We start from the raw sequence: 19,187 nt of genomic DNA, 5'->3' as shown, positions 1-19,187 counted from the left end.
TGCAATTTTATTATTATTGTTACTTTTTATTACTTATCTTTCTATTCAGACTCTCTCCTATTAATATTTCAGTCTCTCATTTAAACCACTGCCTGGTTGCTAAGGTAAACAAGACCCTAGCAGAGAGCTGCTGAAATTCAAAACTGGAGAGCTGATAAACAAAAAGCTAAATAACTAAAAATTGCAAATTGTCTCTGAATATGAGTGTCTACATCATACTAAAACTTAATTTGAAGGTGAACAACCCCTTTAAGGATAATTCACACTTTCTATGTACAATTGTAAACTTTGATGTGGGCACAACTGCTGTCATTTTTACAGCCCTAGATATGAACACCTTGTACACATTCATGCCATGGGGATGGATGCTTTGCGATCTGCACTTATGGGGTCTGACTATTAGGAAACACAGAGTTTCTTTATAAAGTTATGGAACTTTTAGAGGTGGTTCTATATATATATATATACAGTGGAGGAAATAATTATTTGATCCCTCACTGATTTTGTAAGTTTGTCCAATGACAAAGAAATGAAAAGTCTCAGAACAGTATCATTTCAATGGTAGGTTTATTTTAACAGTGGCAGATAGCACATCAAAAGGAAAATCGAAAAAATAACTTTAAATAAAAGATAGCAACTGATTTGCATTTCATTGAGTGAAATAAGTTTTTGAACCCTCTAACAAAAAAAAGACTTAATACTTAGTGGAAAAACCCTTGTTTGCAAGCACAGAGGTCAAACGTTTCTTGTAATTGATGACCAAGTTTGCGCACATTTTAGGAGGAATGTTGGTCCACTCCTCTTTGCAGATCATCTCTAAATCCCTAAGGTTTCGAGGCTGTCTCTGTGCAACTCTGAGCTTGAGCTCCCTCCATAGGTTTTCTATTGGATTAAGGTCCGGAGACTGACTAGGCCACTCCATGACCTTAATGTGCTTCTTCTTGAGCCACTCCTTTGTTGCCTTTGCTGTATGTTTTGGGTCATTGTCGTGCTGGAACACCCATCCACGACCCATTTTCAGTTTCCTGGCAGAGGGAAGGAGGTTGTCGTTCAGGATTTCACGATACATGGCTCCGTCCATTTTCCCGTTAATGCGAATAAGTTGTCCTGTGCCCTTAGCAGAAAAACACCCCCAAAGCAAAATGTTTCCACCCCCATGCTTGACGGTGGGGACGTGGTTTGGGGGTCATAGGCGGCATTTTTCTTCCTCCAAACACAGCGAGTTGAGTTAATGCCAAAGAGCTCTATTTTGGTCTCATCAGACCACAGCACCTTCTCCCAGTCACTCACAGAATCATTCAGGTGTTCATTGGCAAACTTCAGACGGGCCTGCACATGTTCCTTCTTGAGCAGGCGGACCTTGCGAGCCCTGCAGGATTTTAATCCATTGCGGTGTAATGTGTTTCCAATGGTTTTCTTGGTGACTGTGGTCCCTGCTAATTTGAGGTCATTAACTAACTCCTCCCGTGTAGTTCTAGGATGCTTTTTCACCTTTCTCAGAATCATTGACACCCCACGAGGTGAGATCTTGCGTGGAGCCCCAGAGCCCCAGAGCGAGAGAAGTGTCTAACCACTCTGTGGGAGCCAGAACTCTTAATGGTTGGTAGGGGTTCAAAAACTTATTTCACTCAATGAAATGCAAATCAGTTGCTATCTTTTATTTAAAGTTATTTTTTCGATTTTCCTTTTGATGTGCTATCTGCCACTGTTAAAATAAACCTACCATTGAAATGATACTGTTCTGAGACTTTTCATTTCTTTGTCATTGGACAAACTTACAAAATCAGTGAGGGGTCAAATAATTATTTCCTCCACTGTATATATTTATACTTTGTTCCAGGATACATTCTATTTGCAGCTTCAGGGCAGAGCTATGTGATTCAATGTCACCCCACCGTATGCCATCATCTTTATGAATCATTTGTACTTTGTATGCAAACATGTGTTGTTCCAGCAATAAGAGGTGGTGGTGCTATATTAACAATTTGTTGGTGGTATGGCAAGGCAACACCGGATCACTTTTGGATAAAATGACTCATAGATTTGCCTAGTGGGGTTATACCATTGATTTACTGCAGACAGAGATTGACTGTGTAAGAAGTCTTGGTTGAAAAGTGACCTTTTTCAGCGAAATTTGTACTTACTTTGTATATATCAATATGAGCAAGAGCCACAATAAAAGGACCTATCCTAAGATGAGTTTCAGGAACCACCTATTCTAGCCTATTGTCATGTATGTGGTCAGACTTGTGAGGGCAGATCTTGGCTTCATCTCAGAGGGGTTTAATGTCCCTTAAGGGTAAGAACCCACAGAGCGAGTTACTCGCCCGCAATAGATCTCTAACTGCTCTGAAAAGGCTTTCCACCAGCAACAATAGAAGTCGCAGGTAGAAAGTCCTTCGCCCAAAAGATGATAAGTGTTTATGGGACAGACGTAATCAGCGATCTAGTGTCATTAGGACATCATTTATTTTTCACCCATTCACCATTCTGGTTAATGGGTTCTGCTCATGCAACTCTGAATGTGATTTACTTGCTTAAATGTGGGTTGGCCTATATAGGAGAAATGGTACAGCCTATGTGTGACTGAATTAGCCAACATAACTCTGCAATTTGTAAGGAATTATGTTGGGTTGAAAACCCCAACATACTGATCTTCGACTTTAGCTTATTCTTCCGCTTCTTCTTCTTATGGCCCCCCATTTTCTAAATGCTACTCCTCCTACAGTTTTAGGGGTACAATACCCAGACTCCCCACACATCTTCGCCCTATAGCGGAGCAGGTTGCTTGTGCTTTTCTAAGCGGTTGTGCCCCCCATATTTTTGTGGCGCCCCTCCGAACCCCCCAATTTTCCCATTGACTTTGACAGGGAAGATTTTCAAACCGCTGCCACACTTACAGCTTTGAAGCTACACCCCCCAAACTTGAATATCATAATCATGGGGTCACCCCGAATGAAGCAGCAACATTTGTTGGATGACCCCAAAGTGGGAGGGGCCAACAACAGCCAATCAAATTTGAATCATTGACTTTAATGGGGAAATTGAAACTGCTGCCAATCTTACAACTTTGAGGCTACACTCCCCAAACTTGAATCACATAGTCATGGGGTCAGCCTGAATGAAAATAGGATGATTATTGGATGCCCAAAAGTGGGTGGAGCTGTGAACCGCCAATCAGATTTTACCTATTGATTTGGTGGAAATTCAACCTGCTGCCATTCTCACAGTAATAACCCCGGGGTCCCCAAACTTTTTACACTTGGTCACTAGGGGACTGCAGTTTAAGTTTTGAAAAGTAGGCGAAGCCACCAACAGCCAACCAAATTTCACCTATTTATTTTTATTGGTTTGATGCCAGATTTTCCAAACTTTGCACAGTCAGTCACTGGGTGACTACGCATTCAGGTTTTTTTTTTTTAAAAAAAACCCTGCAAAGTGGGAGGGGTCAACAGCAGCCAATCATATTGTACCCATTGACTTTTATGGGGAAATTGAAACTGCTGCCAAACTTACAGCTTTGAGGCTTCACTCCCCAAACTTGAATCACACCGTCATGGGCTCAGCCTGAATGAAAATATGATGATTGTTGGATGCCCGAAAGTGGGCGGAGATGTGAACAGCCAATCAGATTTTACCTATTGACTTGGCAGAAATCCAACCTGCTGCCATTCTCACAGTAATAACACCGGGGTCCCCAAACTTTGCAGAGTTAGGCACCAGGTAACTGTGGTTCAAGGTAAGAAAAAGTGGGCGGAGCCACCAACAGCCAATCAGAGTTTACCTATTGACTTTCAATGGGGAAATTCAACCTGCTGCCATTCTCACAGTATTAACACCAGGGTCCCCAAACTTTTCACAGTTGGTCACTAGAGCAGCGTTTTTCAACCACTGTTCCTGGTGATGTTGCCTGGTGTGCCGTAGGCAGGGCCGCAATTTTTACTTTCAAAAAAAAATCCGGGCCCTGTCATTGGTTGCGCCCCGTGTGTACGGGTGACGTCAGTACGCACGGGGCGCAACGTTATAAAAGGGCCTGTGTGCGGTCGCGTGTAGGCAGAAGTGCAGAGGCGGCGCGCGTGAGGGGAAGATGCTGCTGAAGCCGCCGAAGAGTAAAATGCTGCTGGGCACCAATGTATTAGGGGGGGCCACGGGGCACACTGACTTATGGGGGCACTGCTGCTGGGCACCAATGTACTAGGGGGGCTGGCTCTTGGCACCAATGTACTGGGGGGCACTGCTGCTGGGCACCAATGTACTAGGGGGGCACTGCTCTTGGCACCAATGTACTAGGGGGGCACTGCTGCTTGGCACCAGTGTACTAGGGAGGCACTGCTCTTGGCACCAATGTACTAGGGGGGCACTGCTGCTGGGCACCAATGTACTAGGGGGGCACTGCTCTTGGCACCAATGTACTAGGGGGGCACTGCTGCTGGGCACCAGTGTACTAGGGGGGCACTGCTGCTGGGCACAGAGTTAAATTTTTTAACATTTTCTAATGGTGGTGTGCCTCGTGATTTTTTTCATTAAACAAGTGTGCCTTTGCCCAAAAAAGGTTGAAAAACACTGCACTAGAGGACTACAGTTTTCATTTTGAAAAAGTGAGCAGGGCCACCAACAGCCAATCAGATTTCACCTATTGAATTTTATTGGTTTGATGCCAGAGTTCTGGGTGACTTTGTACTCCAGTTCCACATTGCAGGACCTTTGTTTTATGTCAGTGGGGGGATGCAAAAGACTATTACAACTCCAAAGAGAGAAAAGTACTAGATTCACACTTTTTCATTTCATTAAGTTGTTGATTGAGACTTTATCCAAAAAGCCTGCCTGTCATTTATTTTGAAAGTGATCCTTCTTTTGTGGTAATAGGTTATATGCTTTTTGTATTATATTTGTGACACTATAGAGTATGTTCATTTTTTTACTTGACTGAAAATTTGTATATAGCATAAAAACCTGTTAAACTTAATTGTAATTCGGGAGCATTTGTGCATTCAAAAAATTGATTTTTAACAGTTAAAGGGGAATGCAACTCAAAAACAACTTTTTGAAAAGTAATCATAATCTCAAACAACTTTGCAATATACATCAATTAAAAAATATACATCCTTTTCATGTTCATTAAGCAAAAGCAAATATTAAAGAGGAAGTGATGGGGGTAACAGAGGGAGCTGAATCCTTATGGGTTGAGCTTCTCACAGATAATAAAGAATCTACCAAACTAATTGTAGGGGTATGCTATAGACCCGCTAATGTAAGTGAGGAGGAGGAGGCCCAGCTCCTGTTGCAAATAGAAAAGGCTGCTAGTTTGGGGCAAGTGATAATAATGGGGGATTTTAATTATCCTGATATTGACTGGAGCCATAGTACTGCCAGGACAGTAAATGGGAACAAGTTTATAAACTTGCTGCATGACAACTTTATGTCACAGGTAGTTGAGGAGCCAGAACATATAGCAAATGTGCAAGTGGTTGAACCCATGGGTAATAGTAACCATATAATGTTATTTAATTTGATGTTTGGTGCAGGAAACAAATATACACTGGAGCAACAAAGACACTAAATTTTAGGAAGGCAAATTTTAGCTCCTTAAGGGCAGCGCTTCAGGGCATAGATTGGGGCATTATGTTTTCTGATAAAAACACAGAGCAGAAATGGTTGTCATTTAAAATGATATTAAATCATTACTGTTCTCAATTTATTCCATTAATAAGAAAAAGCAGAAGAATTAAGAATCACGATATGTGGCTTAACACTGAGGTAAAGAAGTTAATAGGGAAAAAAAGGAAAGATTTTAAGAAATATAAGTCAGAGGGGACAGTAGCTGCGTTTAATGAATATAAACACTATAACAAGTGTTGTAAAACAGCAATCCGGAAGGCAAAGATAGAAAATGAGGAGCGCATTATGGCAGAGGCCAAGACTAACCCCAAAAAGTTTTTTAAGTATATTAATAGAAAAAAGATGCAGGTTGAGGGTGTGGCCCCATTGAGTTATAGTAACAATATGTTTACAGCGGATACAGAAAAGGCAGATGTGCTTAACCAGTTCTTTTCTTCAGTGTATACAGTAGAGGAGCCAGTGGGCCAAGTCCCACCCAATAGTTGCACTGTTGCCTCAGCTCCAACTACACAGGATATGGTGCTTAAAGGGTTACACAAGATAAATGTAAACAAGGCACCTGGGCCAGATGGAATACACCTTCGGGTACTGAGAGAGCTAGGGTCAGAATTACAGTGGCTCTTGTTTCTGATATTCTCAGACTCGCTTTCATCAGGTATGGTACCTAGGGATTGGAAGAAGGCGAATGTTATTCCTTTATTTAAAAAGGGAGTAAGATCATCCCACTGGTAAAAATGTAAGTCGCCAGTGGGATAGCACACGCTGCGCAGGCGATTTCGGCAAATTGCTGAAATTGACTTACATTTTCGCCGGTGGGATGGCAATTCGGGGAGATTAGTCGCCCGCGAACAGGGAGATTTGTCGCGGGCGACTATTCTCCCCGTGTGCCAGATGGGGTTTTTTGCCTTCCTCTGGATCAACTAGAAGTTAGGCAGGTTATATATAGGCATTATGGTTGAACGTGATGGACGTATGTCTTTTTTCAACCCAACTTACTATGTTAATGGAATAATATGGTTTGTAACAGTTAAGTCTAGTACCCTATTCTGCTGCTGATCTGGCTGGCTACTTTGAGACTCAAATAAAATATAATGGTAGTCAACTGTCTCAGCCTGCCTTTAGCATCCAAACCCCACAATCCCCTGCACATGTGATGTCAAAAACGAAAGGATCATCAAAGTGCAATGCATAGTGGGTTAAGTAATTCCTGCATGCTGTCTGTAATGTGGAGAAGTTTTAGTCCCTTCTCCCCTGCCAGGATTACATATAATGCAAAAAGAGAAGAACTTGTTAATGCCAGACGAGGCATAGGGTGGATATTTTCAGGCAAGCGGCCTACGCCTCCTACATGTGCCTGCACCCGAATGAATAGAATACGCTCGGCTGCAGGCACATGTAGCCGAAATATGCATAAAAACGCAAGACTTTCAAACTCTCGCGTTTTTATGTGTATTTCCGCTACATGTGCCTGCACCCGAGCGTATTCCATTCATTTGGGTGCAGGCACACGTAGGAGGCATAGTAGGGCAGAATTTTCGGCAAGCGGAAATATCCGCCCTACGCCTCATCTGACATCAGCCTAAAACCAGCCTGGTCAGTCTGGTCAGAGAGAGAGAGAGAGGTCTGTGAATCAAGCATATAGAACTGTGTGTACCTGTTCATACTTTGTAACTGGATCAGAGGTCTGTAAATTTATTATATTATTATTGTTGTATCCTACTGAAGTAAACTGCCTTTTCTTTTTTAACTGTTTTGTTCAAGAAAAACTGCCTTTATTTTTCATATGTTGCTGCTGGCTGGATAAGAGCCATTTTTCTTTAATAGACTTTTTGCTGTCATTTACTCTGTGACCCTGCGATATACGGGTTTCTGTGTTGTGTGAAGCTCTTTAACAAATGTTGGTTCAAAAGCCAGAGTTTCCCGGCTCAGAGGCTTTATTTTTCTTGACTTTGTTTGTTAAATTGAGGTGCTTGGTCAACACGGAAACTTGGGGTGATTTGCCTTTGTACGCAAGAAATTGTAGGGTTGATTCACTAAAGGTCGATAAGTTTTATCGCACGCTTTTTTTGTTAAAACTGACGCGGAAAAAAGTGCAATTCGCGTTAAGTCGCATATTGCGTGCGTTAAATTTCGCGCTACAGTATGCGCGCCAAAATAATACTAACGCATGATTCACAAACACTTAGACACGCTAAATATCGCATTTGTCTGTGCAAAAATTAACACCTACTTGAGGCAGGTGGTAATTATAGAAAAGTACAGTTAATGAGCTTTTGGCAATGAAATATGGACTTTGCAGTGTGCTTTATTCAAGTATGTGTTGGCCCTAGAGTGATGTAGCCTCCAGTTTGCAGGGAAATGGTCATTTTCATAAAAGTAGTTTTACAAAGTAATGCCGTATAGGGCTAATATGGCGAGCATTTTTTCGCACGCGGCGACTATTTGTGCTCAATGCGTTGATTAGCGTGCGTTCCGTCAAATAGCGCACGAAAATAGCCTTCGCGACTTAAATAACGCAAGCAGCATCGCGTCTAAATTAACGCAAGTATCCTTTTAGTGAATCGTGCATTAAGACGCGAAAAATTAGACGCAATAAAATTTTTAACGCATGCTATAAATAGCGCATGTTTTAATGCACTTTAGTGAATCGCCCCTTGTGTGAGATAAATGTGGCAAATTGCAACACTTTTAGGCAATTTTCTGAAATGTCATAAAAACCACGAACTTTAGGAAAGTTTTGCAGATTGGTACTTTGGTGTAGAAAGATTTGCCTTTATCTGATCTTTATCAAAAAATTGTGAGAGATAAATGCGGCAAACTGCAACATTTTTATGTGATTTTCTGAAATGTCCTAATAATCTTTAAACTTAGGAAATATTTACGGCTTGGTATTTTGGAGTAAAAAGAAATGTGTACCCATAATAGATTCGGGGAATGTGTACTTTCCAAAAATATGTGGCTTTCTGGGGTGAGTGTACTTTTTTTTATAGCATTATCCCACATAAAGGATGTAAATATGTTGATTTTGCAGGAGCTGAAATGATAGATCATATGAGGGTATGTTCCCATTGGGGCCCTACATGCCACATATTTAGGTAAACCTATACATATTTGGTATCAAACTGTTCAGTGGATCCCTGGTGTTCAAATTCAGAGTATTTTATCTTGGTACCTAATGCTATGTGGAAGATATGATGCTGCAAAGTGGAAGCTTTGAGGGGATTTTTGGAAATGTCATCAAAATTGCTAACTTTAGAAAAGCTTTGCTGCTTGATACTTTGGAGTAGAAAGACACGGGTACCCATTTTAGAAAATATATGACTTTCTGGGGTGAGCGTACTTTTTACTAGCTTTATCGTACATATAATGATCTAAATGTGTTGATTTTGCAGGAGCTGAAATTACAGAAATGATAGATCATATGGGGGTATGTTCACATTGGGGCCCCTACATGCTGCACATACTTAAGTAAATCTATACATATTGGGCATCAAGCTGTTCAGTGGACCCCTGGCATTCATATGTAGGGTATTTTATTTGGTTACTTTATGACCTGTAGGAGATAAGATACTATAGACTGGAAGCTTTGAAGCAATTTTTTAAAAAATTCACAAATTTTGATAAAAACCAATAACTTTAGGATAGCATTGCGACTAGATAGTTTGGAGTAGATAGACAATTGTGCCTATTCTGGATTCCCCAGAATCTGTTCTTTCCAAAAATGTACAATTTTCTGGGATAAACCTTCTGTTAGTGGAATTTTGGGTTTTGAAATCTAAAGTATGCAGCTTTTTGAAGCAGTGCTTTGGAAATGTGGTAGTTTACTGCTGGGAGTTATTGACCTATGCAAGTGAGAAATCTCCATAAAACTATATTTCTAGCAGCTGGTCAATACTACAGCGTGGGTTAGACCGAGTGCTAGCAACTTCTTTCTGTGTTTTGTGTACAAATTGTAGCCAAATTTTGCTTCTAGCTGCTATGTAGCCTTTAAACCAATGAATCACTTTCATGTGTGTGCTAATGAGCTGGGGCTTAAAAGCTCCCTGCCTTTCCCACTAGAGCCTTTTTGAGCTAAAGGTAGGTGCAATGGGTCTTACTACTCAGTCACATTGTTTTCTGGGGGACTTTATTTTAATTGCATCACAGACTCAAAGTCATTAGACAGTGTAGGACTCACGTACAATGAGGGGCCTTGATGTGGCACGTGAGCTTACATATTTTGGCCAAAGTGTGGTACTAACACCTCATTTTTTGTAAAAATTATTTTTAAAGGCAAACTAAGCGCTGGCAAACTTTCTTTCTCTTTGTGTATAATTAATGGCTTTTTGTCGTTTCTAGCAGCTGGTCAACTCCAGATTGTGGGTTAGACCGAGCGCTGGCACAATAGTGTGTTTCTAGCAGCTGGTCAACACTACAGCGTGGGTTAGACAGAGCGCTAGCGACTTCTTTCTGTGTTTTGTGTAAATATTGCGTGGGTCTGGGCTGGACTCCAGACTTGTGCTTCACAAATTGACCCAGGGCCCAACATAAACCCATATGGAGCACTGGTGTGTGGGGTCTTGTCAGTACTGGGTTGCCATAGCGACATGACTCCATGTGACCCTCATCAGTACTGGGTTACTAGTAGGACATGTCAGGCCTGGACTGGGGTTCAAAATAGTTACTGGCATTTCCAGTACACAAAGGGCGGAATAGCCCCCACCAGCCCACTAAACATTGACTGTCTATGGCATCTTACAGCAGCCCCTCCACAGATTGTGAGTCCAGGTCTGGGGCATATCTGTAAGTGCACATCTGCCCAGTATAAGCAGTTCCATCTCCTGTTAACCTTAGACTGCTGCGATAGTTACTTATAATGAAAATACATGACAGACCTTCAACAATCCTGTTTACTGCAATGCAACAGATTACTAGCCCACCAGAGGACTGACATGCTGCGATATGAACAGCACTAGGCTGGTGGTTGGCAAAGGCAAATGATTAAAAACATCCAACTCAATAATGTAGAAATTAGAAGAACTGCGTCCCCTTGTGAACACTGAATCACTTCCAAATGTGTGTCAAGGTGTAAAATGACAGGCTATTTATTAGTCATGAAAACTAGTGAGACCCCTCTAGCAGGCAGTAAAAGAATGCACTTTCCCCAATCAAGGTGTACTATTGCTGTCCAATAACCCTGCCTAAGGACAATGACATATAAGGAGATTTCCTCTAGCGGTGGCAATTAGGCTTTCCAAAGTTGGCTGAATTTTCATTGCAAGGCAACTTCGGACAACTTCAGAAAGCCAAAGCAAAATTATCATCAGATGGAAAGCGTTCAGATTAGTCATGGAACAATTACCCATGCTGTTTCCTTAGAGTCATACTAGTCTTTCAGACATACATCAGTTCACAAGGGCATCCAATTATATAAATAACAAATTCAGAGATGCAGGTCAATAATCAAGCTTAGTTGAATTTTAGCCAGGCCTATATTTCTGGTTTTCTTAGATTCCACCTGTATGGAATGGTATGTATGGTATGGTACCTATGGACTGGAGGAAAGCTAATGTAATTCCTATTTTAAAAAGGGATTACAACCTCAGGCTGGCAATTATAAACCAGTAACTGTGGTGGGCCAGTTATTTGAAGGCTTGTTAAAGGATCACATTCAATATTTTCTGGATATTATGAGCAGTAATCAGCATGCTTTATTAAGGGTAGGTAATGTCAGACAAATCTGATTGGTTTTTATGAAGAGGTTAGAAAGACGTTAGGGCCTTGGGCCTTCACAGTTCATTAATGACATAAGGAAGGGTATTTTAAGTAATGTATCAGTGTTTGCAGATGACACTATGACTGCCCTGTTTGCAGATGACTATGCAACCTAATTAATTCTATCCAGGATGTGGCAATCCTTGCAACAGGATCTTGACTAACAGACAATCTGGGCAGCAAGTGGCACATAAATGTAAGATCATCACCTGGAATGTAAAAATATGCAAGCCATCTATACCCTTAAGGAGACTTCACTAGGCAGGGGCAAACAAAGCTTTGAGCTGTATTAAAAGGGGCATAGAGTCAGATGAGGAGGAGTCATTTTTCCACTTTACAAAGCACTGGTAAAGCCCCATCTAGAATATGCTGAGCATTTTTGGTCTCACTATTTTGGTCTGCTGTGCAGTTTAGTATAAGCTGACCCAGGGACTGGTGCGATTGCCATCCTGGAGTTAGGAAGGATTTTTTCCCCCTCTGAGGCAAACTAGAGAGGCTTCAGAAGGGTTTTTTTGCCTTCTTCTTGATAAACAACAGTTAGGTTAGTTTCATAGAGAAGTGATAAATTAGTGTTTTTTTTTTTTCAACCTAACTTACTAAGTTACTATGTTTGGGTTGTATGTTGTAGGCAGTTTTATTGCACAGCAATAGTACTGCTCGACAGGCAAAAGTGCATTCATGTACTGCCTACTGTTGGGGTCTCACTATCTTGGTCAACAACAGTTAGGTAAAGTTTCATACAGACATATAAGGTTGAACTTGATAAATGAGTGTCTTTTTTTTTTTCAACCTAACTTACTAAGTTACTATGTTTGGGTTGTATGTTGTAGGCAGTGTTATTGCACAGCAATAGTACTGCTCGACAGGCAAAAGTGCATTCATGTACTGCCTGCTGTTGGGGTCTCACTATCTTTGAAGACTAATATCCTGCCATTTTGCATCTTGACAATCATATGCAGGTGTTTCAGTGTTCACATAAGTGGGGACACAGTTCTAATAATTTTCGTACACTATTGGGGAGGCAGCTCCTAATCATTTGCCTTTGCCAACCACCAACTTGACCTTGTTCATATTGCAGCATGTCAGTCCTCCGCTACTTGTCGTAAGATACTATGAGGTGCGCTAGTAATCTGCCACACAGCATATACAGGATTGTCATAAATAGTGTTATACATTTGCCTGTAATGACGTACTGTATATAATACTAGAAAAAAGGTCAAGGCTGGTCAGACGTAATACATGAACACATGCCTATATACTTGTTATCCTAAAACTGTTTACTTATTATATTGAAAGATACATAAGAAAAAATACAATGTAAAAAAATTTTTGAGACAGTCACCGCAATCATTCTACACTATAGCATTTTTTTTTCTGTGAAGCTACATAAATATATATATCTATATCTCTATAAATATGTCCATAAAAAGAATTCTTCCAGAGATACTTACAGGATGCAAAAAAAGAAAAACAAGCTTCCTGTTGTCTTCCTCAAGTCTTCTCTGACTGACTTCTCCTAATGGTATACAATCTATAAAATCTATGAAAGGGATTATAACATTAGTGGTAGCTACTCACCGAGCAGAACTATGGACTCCAACACTCTTCTCACAAACCAGGCTCTTCACATGACCTCATTCTAGTATCCCACAGTGATCTACTAACAAGGGCAGACAAATATAAACTAGAAAGTGGCCTTGTGCCAGAAAGAGACTTGGCATCTTACACAAGCCTGCAACTATACTTTACTGAAGGGATTCCTGGATGATCTCTCTGACCTTTACACTAGAGACTCAGGTGTTATGGGAGGATATTTATAGGAAAAACTATTTTAGTGGGATTTGTTTTACATTTACATAAGTACATAGTAAATTTGGGTTAAAAAAAAGATAATCAAATGTAAAGGGTCACAGAACTCTGCGGTGATTTTCAATAGCTTTTTAAATTGTAGTGCAGGGTACATTATCCTTTATGATGTAAACATCTTTAATTTATGACAGTATTGCTAACAATAATAATGTCTATATTACACAGTTTTTGGATTCAGATACCCTCTTTCTAATTCTTCTCAAGATTCATTACTTACTTTGTACCCTGATGCAATTTATTTTGCCAGACTAATTTACTTGCCTTTTATGAGGAGGTGAGCAGGAACCTCGATGCTGGAATGGCAGTTGATGACATCTACTTGGACTTTGCAAAAGTGTTGGATACAGTACCTCATAGAAGGTTAATGATCAAATTGAGGAATATTGGCATAGAACATATTTGTAATTGGATAGAGAACTGGCTGAAGGATAGATTACAAAGGGTGGTGGTAAATGGAACATTTTCTAATTGGACCAGTGTTGTTAGTGGAGTTCCGCAGGGGTCAGTCCTCGGTCCTTTACTTTTTAACTTGTTTATTAATGACCTGGAGTTGGGCATAGAAAGTACTGTTTCTATTTTTGTCGACAACTCTAAATTGTGCAAAACTATAAGTTCCATGCAGGATGCTGCCGCTTTACAGAGCGATTTTACAAAACTGGGCAGCAAACTGGAAAATGAGGTTCAATGTGGACAAGTACAACGTTATGCACTTTGGTAGAAATAATATAAATGCAAGCTATCTACTAAATGGTAGTTTGTTGGGGGTATCCTTAATGGAGAAGGATCTGGGTTTTTTTGTAGATAATAAGTTGTCTAATTCCTGGCAATGTCATTTGGTAGCTACTAAAGCAAATAAAGTGCTGTCTTTTATAAAAAAAAAAAGGGATGAAAACATAATTTTACCTCTTTATAGGTGTCTGGTAAGACCTCACCTTGAGTATGCAGTGCAGTTTTGGGCTCCAGTCCTTAAGAAGGATATTAATGAGCTGGAGAAAGTGCAGAGACGTGCAACTAAACTGGTAAAGGGGATTGAAGATTTAAGCTATGAGGTTTGACTGTCGAGGTTGGGGTTGTTTTCTCTGGAAAAGAGGCGCTTGCGAGGGGACATGATTACTCTGTACAAATACATTAGAGGGGATTATAGACAGATAAGGGGTGTTCTTTTTTCTCATAAAAACAATCAACGCACCAGAGGTCACCCCTTTAGATTAGAGGAATGGAGCTTCCATTTGAAGAAGCGTAGGTGCTTTTTCACGGTGAGGGCAGTGATGTTGTGGAGTGCCCTTCCTAGTGATGTTGTACTGGCAGATTCTGTTAATGCCATTAAGAGGGGCCTAGATGAGTTCTTGAACAAGCATAATATCCAAGGCTATTGTGATACTAATATCTACATTTAGGGGCTGATTTACTAATCCACGAATCCGAATCCCGAATGGGAAAAAATCGGATTGGAAACGAACATTTTGCGACTTTTTCGTATTTTTTGCGATTTTTACGTCGCCGTCACGACTTTTTCGTAAATTGTCTCGACTTTTTCGTAGCCATTACAACTTGCTCGTAAATTGTCTCGACTTTTTCGTAGCCATTACGACTTGCTCGTAAATTGTTGCGACTTTTTCGTAGCCATTATGACTTGCTCGTAAATTGTAGCGACTTGTTCGTATTGAGCACTCGTAAACAGCGGGCAAACTTTTGCGACTTTGCATGATTTTGGAAGCCTCCCATAGGACTCAATGGCACTCTGCAGCTCCAACCTGGCCCAAGGAGAGTCACAATACTGAAGCTTGAATGAATCCGAAACTTTCGTACTCGGCGCGACGGCTACAAAAAAGTCGCAACAATTTACGAGCAAGTCGTAATGGCTACGAAAAAGTTGCGACAATTTACGAGCAAGTCATAATGGCTACGAAAAAGTCCTGACAATTTACGAGCAAGTCGTAATGGCTACGAAAAAGTCCTGACAATTTACGACCAAGTCGTAATGGCTACGAAAAAGTCGCGACAATTTACGAGCAAGTCGTAATGGCTACGAAAAAGACAATTTACGAAAAAATACCGATCATTACGAAAAAAACGCATTCGGATGCTTTTCGGACGTTCGTGGATTAGTAAATGTGCCCCTTAGTATTAATGTTTGTATATATAGTTTATGTATTGTATTGTATTGTATGTATTGGTATAGATTGGTAAGTATAGGTTGCTGTGTTTACTTGGAAGAGTTGAACTTGATGGACTCTTTTTTTCAACCCTATGTAACTATGTTACATGTAATGCTTATTATTTTTCACCACTGAATGAGATCCCTTAGACATATTGTAGTCTTAGCACCCTTATTGTTTTGAATTTAAAGCACCTTTACAAGCATGAAAAGTGGCAGCTGCATCTCGATCCAGCAACAAATAGTTGACCGGCACAACGAGTGTAATGCAAGCAGGGCTTAGTCCCTGCTTGTTTATTCAAAAATAGCAGCACGTTTCAGGGGTGTACTCCTTCGTAGCTGCATCTTGATGCCTGGCAACAATTATCAAAACTGAGCAGTTACAGTAGCCTCTGTGTCCACATGCGACTGGCAACATAGTTATCACTACCTCAAATCAGGTGTAGAAACATCCCCGGCATGCACTCAGCGGACTCCAGGACAGCGGTTGTAAAACTTCAAAAAGCTTTATTCAAGGATCTACAAGAGCAAGAGGTGAGCGTTTGGCTTGTTATAAGAAACCATTAAATTTAAGCTTAAGTTTATAGTTCACCACTACACAAGTATATAAGTGAATAGGAACGACTGGGAGCCTCCAGACAAACAGAGTGAAGTGTATAACATAGTTATCACTGCCAAGAACTATGACAGTTGCTTCCATATTGGTGTATGACTACAAGTATTAGCCCTCTAAACAAATTTGTTAAGCTCTACATTCGAGAAGTTGTAGAAATGTTTACTACTACTACTCAATGTCATCACCATCTGCTGCTCAGGAAAAACAGTGTGAAAACAGAATTAGTTCCCAGTCACAGTAAAGGTCCTAGAACGGGGTGATTACATAAGGCCTTTTGAGACAGGTCAGAGTTAATACAGAGCAAAGACAAAGATTTTAAAGGATTGGGTGAGAGCTAAAAGGACTCATTTCTGACCAGTGTGCAAAGTGCATTTTCGGCATAAGTCGCAATGTGTGTGGCAGATGTGTTAAATTACACACAATTGCACTTGACATGAAAATTTTCTGTGTTTGGATGTTTTCACTTCCAGTGATAAGCGTCATAATAGCATCTGCACCCAGTTCTTTATGTGCAAGTACACTCTATTGACGTAGCCTATTGTGGGTACCCTGGGGCTACCACCACCAGTAGACAGTAGCTCCAGAATTGCTCTGCAACAATAGCCTTACTTGCACACAATGTGCAAAAGAAGGCAGGACGAAAGCAGTGACACTAAGCTCAGCTAAACATAAGTGCAAGAAGCACCTTTAGACACACATATAAATATATATAATAAATGGAATATATTCACACAATTACTGTGGAAAATTTAGCATGACTGCAACTGCACTGGTCACTCAAAAATGAGCACTAGAAAAATATAAAGAACAATAAAAGGGAATGAGGTTTGTTGTACAACAGCGAGTAGTATCAGCAACTGAGGCGTACAAGGTGATGTTGCTCAGCTGCCAAACTACAAGCTGTTTGTATTGCATAGGCAGTTCAAAGTCTGCTAGTGGCTAATGTGTGCACTATTGAAATATTCAAATCATGGCTTAACTCTGGTATACGTCGTGGCAGTAAAATGGCTTAACTGTCAACGACGTGTCCCATACGTCGTTGGCATTTAAGCGCTGCAGAGAGCTTCTATCCATGACATTGCCCAGGGGGGCTGTCATGAGGGTCCTGCGAGCCGATCGCTCGCAGGACCCTCCAGGAAGCAGCAGACGCGATCGCATCGTGTCTGCTGCTTCCTCCTTCCCCCCCAGCACCGGCCCAACTGAAGAGGAGCGATCGGGTCTTCAGGACAGGTAAGGACTTTTTTTTTATTCTTGCATTTACACACTTATACTACACACTTACATACATTTACACACACTTACAGCACACATTTTAGCATCTTTTTAGTTTTTTTTTCATTTTTCACACTTTTATACACTTATTTACACTCATATACACACTTACACACTATCACACAACTTTTACACATGTACACACATGTATACACAAACACTTTGTTTTTTTTTGTTTTTTCATTTTACCACTTTGTTTTTAGTTTCTTTTACCTAAAAACTGTTTATTTTGACAGCTTGACTATTGGATCAGATATTCTGACCACTAATTACACTGTCATGTGACTTATTTTGTTGTTTCACTGATTTGCACAATTTTTGTGGTTTTATCACATTTTATCCCTGTATAAGTGTTCCTGATCTGTTTTTAGCGTAGCTTTGCCAGGTGTAACTTTGGTGTACAAAAATAACTTTACCTATTTAGAATTCATCAGAATGTGTACTTTCCAAAAATATATGGTTTTCTGGGGGTCTCGGTATAGTTAGGGGGGGTTACTGCACATAATACACTGTCAGGGGGCTCTGTGTGCAAAAGCTGAGTTGGCAGGTGAGAAATCCATATGCGCTATTTTTGTTTTGGGTTCATTACATACCGCAGACTTTGGTATATCTATGCATATTGGGCATTAAACTGTTCAGTAGACCTCTGTTGTTCCTATTTGGGGTGACTTGCCTTTGTACGCAAGAAATTGTGTGAGATAAATGCGGCAAATTGCAACATTTTTAGGCGATTTTCTAGTTTCAATCATTTTTATTGGGATTTTTTAAACATTATAGCCAAATAAAGGCATTAAAATATTTTCAAACATTAACATTTACATTATGCAGAAAAATAATCTGCAGTACAAATAATAACAGCCGTTGAAAACTTATACATTCAGTATTGGTCAACATATGATAAAATATGATATAATATAATTTAATATTGTTGGTTAAGTTGGTTATGTACACGTATATTTATACCCGTATACTAATCACGCATTGAAAACGTGCAAAACGCTTATAAACTGACACTACTGAGATCCTAGGGGTTGCATCCATCTAAGGATTGATTGAACATAGTCAAGCTGTATCATTAAGAAATTTTGCTTCACCAAAAATATAGAGCAATATTTTACTTTAATAAATTGATATATCCCAATAAGGAAGTATACATATAGTAAAAACTATAACTACAACTACACCTAATACTACAACTAATGAAGTTGTATTCAATTGCTAAGAGTTAAGAACAGTACGCTCTCCTCATAAATTATTGTGTTATGCAGAGTACACAACTGGAATAGTCTCCATCACTGTGAGAGGGTTTATAGGATGTATTGGATGTATTAGATTTATGGGACTTATAACCTCTAATTAAGATCATTCAATTTAGTATCTGGGTATATCGAATGCCATAAACTTGATCTCACCAGAAAGGACTGTAAATTTCCTGATCTGATTGCCCAGGTTTTTTCTGCATTGAGATTAAACTCTACAGTTTTAAGAATATCTTCAATTTTGGGAATTATTTTAGATTTCCAATTTTCTGCTATCTTACACCTGGTAACCACAAAAATGTGATTAAAAATCAGTCTCTCCTTGGGAGGCAAGTCCATGGTCTTTATGTGGAGAAGGGCCATACTGGGAGGAATACACATCAAATTCACAGGTAATTTCCTAAGAAAAACCTCTATTTCCTTCCACAATCCTTGGATTTTAGGACATTCCCAAAAGATATGTTCCAAAGAACCTGCTTGTTTACAGTCTCTCCAACAAAGTGGAGTAACTTTGGTATCGAATTTGGCGATTTTTACTGGAGTGAGGTACCATCTCCATATCATTTTTAAGAGATTCTCATGATGACAGTGTGTGGACTTTCTCAGCGATTTGACTGCTAGCTCCCATTCTTCTTGGCCT

At 40.1% G+C, this 19,187-nt stretch overlaps 2 protein-coding genes across 2 annotated transcripts in view; one reads left to right on the top strand and one right to left on the bottom strand.

The window, feature by feature from the left end:
* Positions 1–12,969, bottom strand: part of dhrs7b (dehydrogenase/reductase (SDR family) member 7B) — a 97,189-nt gene extending 84,220 nt beyond the window's left edge. The window contains exon 1 of the mRNA XM_012970536.3: positions 12,952–12,969. The gene's annotated coding sequence lies outside the window, so the exon portion shown is untranslated. The remainder of the gene's footprint in view (positions 1–12,951) is intronic.
* The window catches only part of usp22 (ubiquitin specific peptidase 22), a 180,062-nt gene that overhangs the window by 60,198 nt on the left and 100,677 nt on the right, over positions 1–19,187 (top strand). The gene's annotated exons all lie outside the window — the stretch shown is intronic.

Source organism: Xenopus tropicalis, chromosome 9, assembly GCF_000004195.4.
Source record: "Xenopus tropicalis strain Nigerian chromosome 9, UCB_Xtro_10.0, whole genome shotgun sequence".
Classification (NCBI taxonomy): domain Eukaryota; kingdom Metazoa; phylum Chordata; class Amphibia; order Anura; family Pipidae; genus Xenopus; species Xenopus tropicalis.
Note: the sequence above shows the minus strand (reverse complement) of the source record. Positions and strands in the feature narration are given on the sequence as shown.